A 13,939-nucleotide genomic window follows, 5' to 3' on the forward strand; every position below is an offset into this window, starting at 1 on the left:
GAAATGACGTTTTACGTTATATGGTATTACGTTATAACGTATTACGTTATATGATATTACGTTAGAACGTATTACGTTATATGGTATAACGTCATAACGTATTACGTTATATGGTATTACGTTATCACGTATTACGTTATATGGTATAACGTTATAACGTATTACATTATATGGTATAACGTTTTAACGTATTACGTTATATGGTATAACGTTATCACGTATTACGTTATATGGTATGACGTTATAACGTATTACGTTATATGGTATAACGTTATAACGTATTACGTTATATGGTATAACGAAATGACGTTTTACGTTATATGGTATTACGTTATAACGTATTACGTTATATGATATTACGTTAGAACGTATTACGTTATATGGTATAACGTCATAACGTATTACGTTATATGGTATTACGTTATCACGTATTACATTATATGGTATAACGTTATAACGTATTACGTTATATGGTATAACGTTTTAACGTATTACGTTATATGGTATAACGTTATAACGTATTACTTTATATGGTATAAGAATATCACGTATTACGTTATATGGTATAACGATTTAACGTATTACGTTATATGGTATAACGTTATCACGTATTACGTTATATGGTATAACGTTATAATGTAAAACGTTATATGGTATTGCGTTATAACGTATTACGTTATATGGTATAACGTTATAACGTATTACGTTATATGGTATGACGTTATAACATATTACGTTATATAGTATAACGTTGTAACGTATTACGTTATATGGTATAACGTTATAACGTGTTACGTTATATGATATTACGTTAGAACGTATTACGTTATATGGTATAACGTCATAACGTATTACGTTATATGGTATTACGTTATAACGTATTACGTTATATGGTATAACGTTATAACGTATTACGTTATATGGTATAACGTTATAACGTATTACGTTATATTGTATAACGTTATAACGTATTACGTTATATGGTATAACGTCATAACGTATTACGTTATATGGTATTACGTTATCACGTATTACGTTATATGGTATAACGTTATAACGTATTACGTTATATGGTATAACGTTTTAACGTATTACGTTATATGGTATAACGTTATCACGTATTACGTTATATGGTATAACGTTATAACGTATTACGTTATATGGTATAACGTTTTAACGTATTACGTTATATGGTATAACGTTATCACGTATTGCGTTATATGGTATAACGTTATAACGTATTACGTTATATGGTATTACGTTATAACGTATTACGTTATATGGTATAACGAAATGACGTTTTACGTTATATGGTATTACGTTATAACGTATTACGTTATATGGTATTACGTTATAACGTATTACGTTATATGGTATAACGTCATAACGTATTACGTTATATGGTATTACGTTATCACGTATTACGTTATATGGTATAACGTTATAACGTATTACGTTATATGGTATAACGTTATAACGAATTACGTTATATGGCATTACGTTATAACGTACTACGTTATATGGTATAACGTTATACCGTATTACGTTATATGGTATAACGTTATAACGTATTACGTTATATGGTATAACATTATAACGTATTACGTTATATGGTATAACGTTATAATGTATTACGTTATATGGTATATCGTTATAACGTATTACGCTATATGGTATAACGTTATACCGTATTACGTTATATGGTATAACGAAATGACGTTTTACGTTATATGGTATTACGTTATAACGTATTACGTTATATGATATTACGTTAGAACGTATTACGTTATATGGTATAACGTCATAACCTATTACGTTATATGGTATTACGTTATCACGTATTACGTTATATGGTATAACGTTATAACGTATTACGTTATATGGTATAACGTTTTAACGTATTACGTTATATGGTATAACGTTATCACGTATTACGTTATATGGAATAACGTTATAACGTATTACGTTATATGGTATTACTTTATAACGTATTACGTTATATGGTATAACGTTATAACGTATTACGTTATATGGTATAACGTTATAACGTATTACGTTATATGGTACAACGTTATAACGTATTACGTTATATGGTATAACGTCATAACGTATTACGTTATATGGTATTACGTTATCACGTATTACGTTATATGCTATAACGTTTTAACGTATTACGTTATATGGTATAACGTTATCACGTATTACGTTATATGGTATAACGTTATAACGTATTACGTTATATGGTATAACGTTTTAACGTATTACGTTATATGGTATAACGTTATCACGTATTACGTTATATGTTATAACGTTATAACGTATTACGTTATATGGTACTACGTTATAACGTATTACGTTATATGGTATAACGAAATGACGTTTTACGTTATATGGTATTACGTTATAACGTATTACGTTATATGGTATTACGTTATAACGTATTACGTTATATGGTATAACGTCATAACGTATTACGTTATATGGTATTACGTTATCACGTATTACGTTACATGGTATAACGTTATAACGTATTACGTTATATGGTATAACGTTATAACGTATTACGTTATATGGTATATCGTTATAACGTATTACGTTATATGGTATAACGTTATACCGTATTACGTTATATGGTATAACGAAATGACGTTTTACGTTATATGGTATAACCTTTTAACGTATTACGTTATATGGTATAACGTTATCACGTATTACGTTATATGGTATAACGTTATAACGTATTACGTTATATGGTATAACGTTATAACGTATTACGTTATAAGGTATAACGTTATAACGTACTACGTTATATGGTATATCGTTATAACGTATTACGTTATATGGTATAACGTTATACCGTATTACGTTATATGGTATAACGAAATGACGTTTTACGTTATATGGTATTACGTTATAACGTATTACGTTATATGATATTACGTTAGAACGTATTACGTTATATGGTATAACGTCATAACGTATTACGTTATATGGTATTACGTTATCACGTATTACGTTATATGGTATAACGTTATAACGTATTACATTATATGGTATAACGTTTTAACGTATTACGTTATATGGTATAACGTTATCACGTATTACGTTATATGGTATAACGTTATAACGTATTACGTTATATGGTATTACGTTATAACGTATTACGTTATATGGTATAACGTTTTAACGTATTACGTTATATGGTATAACGTTATCACGTATTACGTTATATGGTATAACGTTATAACGTATTACGTTATATGGTACTACGTTATACCGTATTACGTTATATGGTATAACGAAATGACGTTTTACGTTATATGGTATTACGTTATAACGTATTACGTTATATGATATTACGTTAGAACGTATTACGTTATATGGTATAACGTCATAACGTATTACGTTATATGGTATTACGTTATCACGTATTACGTTATATGGTATAACGTTATAACGTATTACATTATATGGTATAACGTTTTAACGTATTACGTTATATGGTATGACGTTATCACGTATTACGTTATATGGTATAACGTTATAACGTATTACGTTATATGGTATTACGTTATAACGTATTACGTTATATGGTATAACGTTATAACGTATTACGTTATATGGTATAACGTTATAACGTATTACGTTATATGGTATAACGTTATCACGTATTACGTTATATGGTATAACGTTATAACGTATTACGTTATATGGTAATACGTCATAACGTATTACGTTATATGGTATTACGTTATCACGTATTACGTTATATGGTATAACGAAATGACGTTTTACGTTATATGGTATTACGTTAAAACGTATTACGTTATATGGTATAACGTTATCACGTATTACGTTATATGGCATTACGTTATAACGTATTACGTTATATGGTATAACGAAATGCCGTTTTACGTTATATGGTATAACGTTATAACGTATTACGTTATATGGTATTACGTTATGACGTATTACGTTATATGGTATAACGTTATAACGTATTACGTTATATGGTATAACGTTATAACGAATTACGTTATATGGCATTACGTTATAACGTACTACGTTATATGGTATAACGTTATAACGTATTACGTTATATGGTATTACGTTATCACGTATTACGTTATATGGTATTACGTCATAACGTATTACGTTATATGGTATAACGTTATAACGTATTACGTTATATGGTATAACGTTATAACGTATTACGTTATATGGTATTACGTTATAACGTATTACGTTATATAGTATAACGTTATAACGTGTTACGTTATATGGTATAACGTTATCACGTATTGCGTTATATGGTATAACGTTATAACGTATTACGTTATATGGTATAACGTTTTAACGTATTACGTTATATGGTATAACGTTATCACGTATTACGTTATATGGTATAACGTTATAACGTATTACGTTATATGGTATAACGAAATGACGTTTTACGTTATATGGTATAACGTTTTAACGTATTACGTTATATGGTATAACGTTATCACGTATTACGTTATATGGTATAACGTTATAACGTATTACGTTATATGGTATAACGAAATGACGTTTTACGTTATATGGTATTACGTTATAACGTATTACGTTATATGGTATAACGTTATAACGTATTACGTTATATGGTATAACGTTATAACGTATTACGTTATATGGTATAACGTCATAACGTATTACGTTATATGGTATTACGTTATCACGTATTACGTTATATGGTATAACGTTATAACGTATTACGTTATATGGTATAACCTTTTAACGTATTACGTTATATGGTATAACGTTATCACGTATTACGTTATATGGTATAACGTTATAACGTATTACGTTATATGGTATAACGTTATAACGTATTACGTTATAAGGTATAACGTTATAACGTACTACGTTATATGGTATATCGTTATAACGTATTACGTTATATGGTATAACGTTATACCGTATTACGTTATATGGTATAACGAAATGACGTTTTACGTTATATGGTATTACGTTATAACGTATTACGTTATATGATATTACGTTAGAACGTATTACGTTATATGGTATAACGTCATAACGTATTACGTTATATGGTATTACGTTATCACGTATTACGTTATATGGTATAACGTTATAACGTATTACATTATATGGTATAACGTTTTAACGTATTACGTTATATGGTATAACGTTATCACGTATTACGTTATATTGTATAACGTTATAACGTATTACGTTATATGGTATTACGTTATAACGTATTACGTTATAACGTATAACGTTATAACGTATTACGTTATATGGTATAACGTTATAACGTATTACGTTATATGGTATAACGTTATCACGTATTACGTTATATGGTATAACGTTATAACGTATTACGTTATATGGTAATACGTCATAACGTATTACGTTATATGGTATAACGTTATAACGTTTTACGTTATATGGTATAACGTTATAACGTATTACGTTATATGGTATTACGTTATAACGTATTACGTTATATAGTATAACGTTATAACGTGTTACGTTATATGGAATAACGTTATAACTAATTACGTTATATGGCATTACGTTATAACGTATTACGTTATATGGTATAACGTTATAACGTATTACGTTATATGGTATAACGTTATAACGTATTACGTTATATGGTATAAAGTTATAACGTATTACGTTATATGGTAATACGTCATAACGTATTACGTTATATGGTATAACGTTATAACGTATTACGTTATATGGTATAACGCTATAGCGTATTACGTTGTATAGTATAACGTCATAACGTATTACGTTATATGGTATTACGTTATCACGTATTACGTTATATGGTATAACGTTATAACGTATTACATTATATGGTATAACGTTTTAACGTATTACGTTATATGGTATAACGTTATCACGTATTACGTTATATGGTATAACGTTATAACGTATTACGTTATATGGTATTACGTTATAACGTATTACGTTATATGGTATAACGTTATAACGTATTACGTTATATGGTATAACGTTATAACGTATTACGTTATATGGTATAACGTTATAACGTATTACGTTATAAGGTATAACGTTATAACGTACTACGTTATATGGTGTATCGTTATAACGTATTACGTTATATGGTATAACGTTATACCGTATTACGTTATATGGTATAACGAAATGACGTTTTACGTTATATGGTATTACGTTATAACGTATTACGTTATATGATATTACGTTAGAACGTATTACGTTATATGGTATAACGTCATAACGTATTACGTTATATGGTATTACGTTATCACGTATTACGTTATATGGTATAACGTTATAACGTATTACATTATATGGTATAACGTTTTAACGTATTACGTTATATGGTATAACGTTATCACGTATTACGTTATATGGTATAACGTTATAACGTATTACGTTATATGGTATTACGTTATAACGTATTACGTTATATGGTATAACGTTTTAACGTATTACGTTATATGGTATAACGTTATCACGTATTACGTTATATGGTATAACGTTATAACGTATTACGTTATATGGTACTACGTTATACCGTATTACGTTATATGGTATAACGAAATGACGTTTTACGTTATATGGTATTACGTTATAACGTATTACGTTATATGATATTACGTTAGAACGTATTACGTTATATGGTATAACGTCATAACGTATTACGTTATATGGTATTACGTTATCACGTATTACGTTATATGGTATAACGTTATAACGTATTACATTATATGGTATAACGTTTTAACGTATTACGTTATATGGTATAACGTTATCACGTATTACGTTATATGGTATAACGTTATAACGTATTACGTTATATGGTATTACGTTATAACGTATTACGTTATATGGTATAACGTTATAACGTATTACGTTATATGGTATAACGTAATAACGTATTACGTTATATGGTATAACGTTATCACGTATTACGTTATATGGTATAACGTTATAACGTATTACGTTATATGGTAATACGTCATAACGTATTACGTTATATGGTATTACGTTATCACGTATTACGTTATATGGTATAACGAAATGACGTTTTACGTTATATGGTATTACGTTAAAACGTATTACGTTATATGGTATAACGTTATCACGTATTACGTTATATGGCATTACGTTATAACGTATTACGTTATATGGTATAACGAAATGCCGTTTTACGTTATATGGTATAACGTTATAACGTATTACGTTATATGGTATTACGTTATGACGTATTACGTTATATGGTATAACGTTATAACGTATTACGTTATATGGTATAACGTTATAACGAATTACGTTATATGGCATTACGTTATAACGTACTACGTTATATGGTATAACGTTATAACGTATTACGTTATATGGTATTACGTTATCACGTATTACGTTATATGGTATTACGTCATAACGTATTACGTTATATGGTATAACGTTATAACGTATTACGTTATATGGTATAACGTTATAACGTATTACGTTATATGGTATTACGTTATAACGTATTACGTTATATAGTATAACGTTATAACGTGTTACGTTATATGGTATAACGTTATCACGTATTACGTTATATGGTATAACGTTATAACGTATTACGTTATATGGTATAACGTTTTAACGTATTACGTTATATGGTATAACGTTATCACGTATTACGTTATATGGTATAACGTTATAACGTATTACGTTATATGGTATAACGAAATGACGTTTTACGTTATATGGTATAACGTTTTAACGTATTACGTTATATGGTATAACGTTATCACGTATTACGTTATATGGTATAACGTTATAACGTATTACGTTATATGGTATAACGAAATGACGTTTTACGTTATATGGTATTACGTTATAACGTATTACGTTATATGGTATAACGTTATAACGTATTACGTTATATGGTATAACGTTATAACGTATTACGTTATATGGTATAACGTCATAACGTATTACGTTATATGGTATTACGTTATCACGTATTACGTTATATGGTATAACGTTATAACGTATTACGTTATATGGTATAACCTTTTAACGTATTACGTTATATGGTATAACGTTATCACGTATTACGTTATATGGTATAACGTTATAACGTATTACGTTATATGGTATAACGTTATAACGTATTACGTTATAAGGTATAACGTTATAACGTACTACGTTATATGGTATATCGTTATAACGTATTACGTTATATGGTATAACGTTATACCGTATTACGTTATATGGTATAACGAAATGACGTTTTACGTTATATGGTATTACGTTATAACGTATTACGTTATATGATATTACGTTAGAACGTATTACGTTATATGGTATAACGTCATAACGTATTACGTTATATGGTATTACGTTATCACGTATTACGTTATATGGTATAACGTTATAACGTATTACATTATATGGTATAACGTTTTAACGTATTACGTTATATGGTATAACGTTATCACGTATTACGTTATATGGTATAACGTTATAACGTATTACGTTATATGGTATTACGTTATAACGTATTACGTTATAACGTATAACGTTATAACGTATTACGTTATATGGTATAACGTTATAACGTATTACGTTATATGGTATAACGTTATCACGTATTACGTTATATGGTATAACGTTATAACGTATTACGTTATATGGTAATACGTCATAACGTATTTCTTTATATGGTATAACGTTATAACGTATTACGTTATATAGTATACCGTTTTAACGTATTACGTTATATATTATAACGTTATAACGTATTGCGTTATATACGTTAACGTTCTAACGTTTTACGTTATATGGTATAACGTTATATGTTCTGCCGATACGACGTTTTACGTTATATGGTATAAAGTTATATGATATAACGTTATAGCGCTTTACGTTATATAACATAACGTTATATGGAATAACGATACATCGGTTTACGTTATATGGTATAACGTTATATGATATATCGTTATAACGTTATACGTTATATGGTGTAGCGCTATAACGTATTACGTTATATAGCATGACGTTATAACGTATTACGTTATATAGTATAACGTTATATGGTATAACGTTGTAACGTATTACGTTATATAGTATGACGTTATAACGTATTACGTTATATGGTATAACGTTATAACGTATTACGTTATATGGTATAACGTTATAACGTATTACGTTATATGGTATATCGTTATAACGTATTACGTTATATGGTATAACGTTATACCGTATTACGTTATATGGTATAACGAAATGACGTTTTACGTTATATGGTATTACGTTATAACGTATTACGTTATATGATATTACGTTAGAACGTATTACGTTATATGGTATAACGTCATAACGTATTACGTTATATGGTATTAAGTTATCACGTATTACGTTATATGGTATAACGTTATAACGTATTACGTTATATGGTATAACGTTTTAACGTATTACGTTATATGGTATAACGTTATAACGTATTACTTTATATGGTATAAGAATATCACGTATTACGTTATATGGTATAACGATTTAACGTATTACGTTATATGGTATAACGTTATCACGTATTACGTTATATGGTATAACGTTATAATGTAAAACGTTATATGGTATTGCGTTATAACGTATTACGTTATATGGTATAACGTTATAACGTATTACGTTATATGGTATGACGTTATAACATATTACGTTATATGGTATAACGTTGTAACGTATTACGTTATATGGCATAACGAAATGACGTTTTACGATATATGGTATAACGTTATAACGTATTGCGTTATATAGCATTAAGTTATATCGTATTACGTTATATGGTATAACGTTATACCGTATTACGTTGTATGGTATAACGAAATGCCGTTTTACGTTATATGTTATTACGTTATAACGTATTACGTTATATGGAATAACGTTATACCGTATTACGTTATATGGTATAACGAAATGACGTTTTACGTTATATGGTATTACGTTATAACGTATTACGTTATATGGTATAACGTTATAACGAATTACGTTATATGGTATAGTGAAATGACGTTTTACGTTATATGGTATAACGTTATAACGTATTACGTTATATGATATTACGTTAGAACGTATTACGTTATATGGTATAACGTCATAACGTATTACGTTATATGGTATTACGTTATCACGTATTACGTTATATGGTATAACGTTATAACGTATTACATTATATGGTATAACGTTTTAACGTATTACGTTATATGGTATAACGTTATCACGTATTACGTTATATTGTATAACGTTATAACGTATTACGTTATATGGTATTACGTTATAACGTATTACGTTATAACGTATAACGTTATAACGTATTACGTTATATGGTATAACGTTATAACGTATTACGTTATATGGTATAACGTTATCACGTATTACGTTATATGGTATAACGTTATAACGTATTACGTTATATGGTAATACGTCATAACGTATTACGTTATATGGTATAACGTTATAACGTATTACGTTATATGGTATAACGTTATAACGTATTACGTTATATGGTATTACGTTATAACGTATTACGTTATATAGTATAACGTTATAACGTGTTACGTTATATGGAATAACGTTATAACTAATTACGTTATATGGCATTACGTTATAACGTATTACGTTATATGGTATAACGTTATAACGTATTACGTTATATGGTATAACGTTATAACGTATTACGTTATATGGTATAAAGTTATAACGTATTACGTTATATGGTAATACGTCATAACGTATTACGTTATATGGTATAACGTTATAACGTATTACGTTATATGGTATAACGCTATAGCGTATTACGTTGTATAGTATAACGTCATAACGTATTACGTTATATGGTATTACGTTATCACGTATTACGTTATATGGTATAACGTTATAACGTATTACATTATATGGTATAACGTTTTAACGTATTACGTTATATGGTATAACGTTATCACGTATTACGTTATATGGTATAACGTTATAACGTATTACGTTATATGGTATTACGTTATAACGTATTACGTTATATGGTATAACGTTATAACGTATTACGTTATATGGTATAACGTTATAACGTATTACGTTATATGGTATAACGTTATAACGTATTACGTTATAAGGTATAACGTTATAACGTACTACGTTATATGGTGTATCGTTATAACGTATTACGTTATATGGTATAACGTTATACCGTATTACGTTATATGGTATAACGAAATGACGTTTTACGTTATATGGTATTACGTTATAACGTATTACGTTATATGATATTACGTTAGAACGTATTACGTTATATGGTATAACGTCATAACGTATTACGTTATATGGTATTACGTTATCACGTATTACGTTATATGGTATAACGTTATAACGTATTACATTATATGGTATAACGTTTTAACGTATTACGTTATATGGTATAACGTTATCACGTATTACGTTATATGGTATAACGTTATAACGTATTACGTTATATGGTATTACGTTATAACGTATTACGTTATATGGTATAACGTTTTAACGTATTACGTTATATGGTATAACGTTATCACGTATTACGTTATATGGTATAACGTTATAACGTATTACGTTATATGGTACTACGTTATACCGTATTACGTTATATGGTATAACGAAATGACGTTTTACGTTATATGGTATTACGTTATAACGTATTACGTTATATGATATTACGTTAGAACGTATTACGTTATATGGTATAACGTCATAACGTATTACGTTATATGGTATTACGTTATCACGTATTACGTTATATGGTATAACGTTATAACGTATTACATTATATGGTATAACGTTTTAACGTATTACGTTATATGGTATAACGTTGTCACGTATTACGTTATATGGTATAACGTTATAACGTATTACGTTATATGGTATTACGTTATAACGTATTACGTTATATGGTATAACGTTATAACGTATTACGTTATATGGTATAACGTAATAACGTATTACGTTATATGGTATAACGTTATCACGTATTACGTTATATGGTATAACGTTATAACGTATTACGTTATATGGTAATACGTCATAACGTATTACGTTATATGGTATTACGTTATCACGTATTACGTTATATGGTATAACGAAATGACGTTTTACGTTATATGGTATTACGTTAAAACGTATTACGTTATATGGTATAACGTTATCACGTATTACGTTATATGGCATTACGTTATAACGTATTACGTTATATGGTATAACGAAATGCCGTTTTACGTTATATGGTATAACGTTATAACGTATTACGTTATATGGTATTACGTTATGACGTATTACGTTATATGGTATAACGTTATAACGTATTACGTTATATGGTATAACGTTATAACGAATTACGTTATATGGCATTACGTTATAACGTACTACGTTATATGGTATAACGTTATAACGTATTACGTTATATGGTATTACGTTATCACGTATTACGTTATATGGTATTACGTCATAACGTATTACGTTATATGGTATAACGTTATAACGTATTACGTTATATGGTATAACGTTATAACGTATTACGTTATATGGTATTACGTTATAACGTATTACGTTATATAGTATAACGTTATAACGTGTTACGTTATATGGTATAACGTTATCACGTATTACGTTATATGGTATAACGTTATAACGTATTACGTTATGTGGTATAACGTTTTAACGTATTACGTTATATGGTATAACGTTATCACGTATTACGTTATATGGTATAACGTTATAACGTATTACGTTATATGGTATAACGAAATGACGTTTTACGTTATATGGTATAACGTTTTAACGTATTACGTTATATGGTATAACGTTATCACGTATTACGTTATATGGTATAACGTTATAACGTATTACGTTATATGGTATAACGAAATGACGTTTTACGTTATATGGTATTACGTTATAACGTATTACGTTATATGGTATAACGTTATAACGTATTACGTTATATGGTATAACGTTATAACGTATTACGTTATATGGTATAACGTCATAACGTATTACGTTATATGGTATTACGTTATCACGTATTACGTTATATGGTATAACGTTATAACGTATTACGTTATATGGTATAACCTTTTAACGTATTACGTTATATGGTATAACGTTATCACGTATTACGTTATATGGTATAACGTTATAACGTATTACGTTATATGGTATAACGTTATAACGTATTACGTTATAAGGTATAACGTTATAACGTACTACGTTATATGGTATATCGTTATAACGTATTACGTTATATGGTATAACGTTATACCGTATTACGTTATATGGTATAACGAAATGACGTTTTACGTTATATGGTATTACGTTATAACGTATTACGTTATATGATATTACGTTAGAACGTATTACGTTATATGGTATAACGTCATAACGTATTACGTTATATGGTATTACGTTATCACGTATTACGTTATATGGTATAACGTTATAACGTATTACATTATATGGTATAACGTTTTAACGTATTACGTTATATGGTATAACGTTATCACGTATTACGTTATATGGTATAACGTTATAACGTATTACGTTATATGGTATTACGTTATAACGTATTACGTTATAACGTATAACGTTATAACGTATTACGTTATATGGTATAACGTTATAACGTATTACGTTATATGGTATAACGTTATCACGTATTACGTTATATGGTATAACGTTATAACGTATTACGTTATATGGTAATACGTCATAACGTATTACGTTATATGGTATAACGTTATAACGTATTACGTTATATGGTATAACGTTATAACGTATTACGTTATATGGTATTACGTTATAACGTATTACGTTATATAGTATAACGTTATAACGTGTTACGTTATATGGAATAACGTTA

The sequence above is a fragment of the Bombus vancouverensis genome, chromosome 7 (assembly GCF_051014615.1).
Source record: "Bombus vancouverensis nearcticus chromosome 7, iyBomVanc1_principal, whole genome shotgun sequence".
NCBI classification, from domain to species: Eukaryota; Metazoa; Arthropoda; class Insecta; order Hymenoptera; family Apidae; genus Bombus; species Bombus vancouverensis.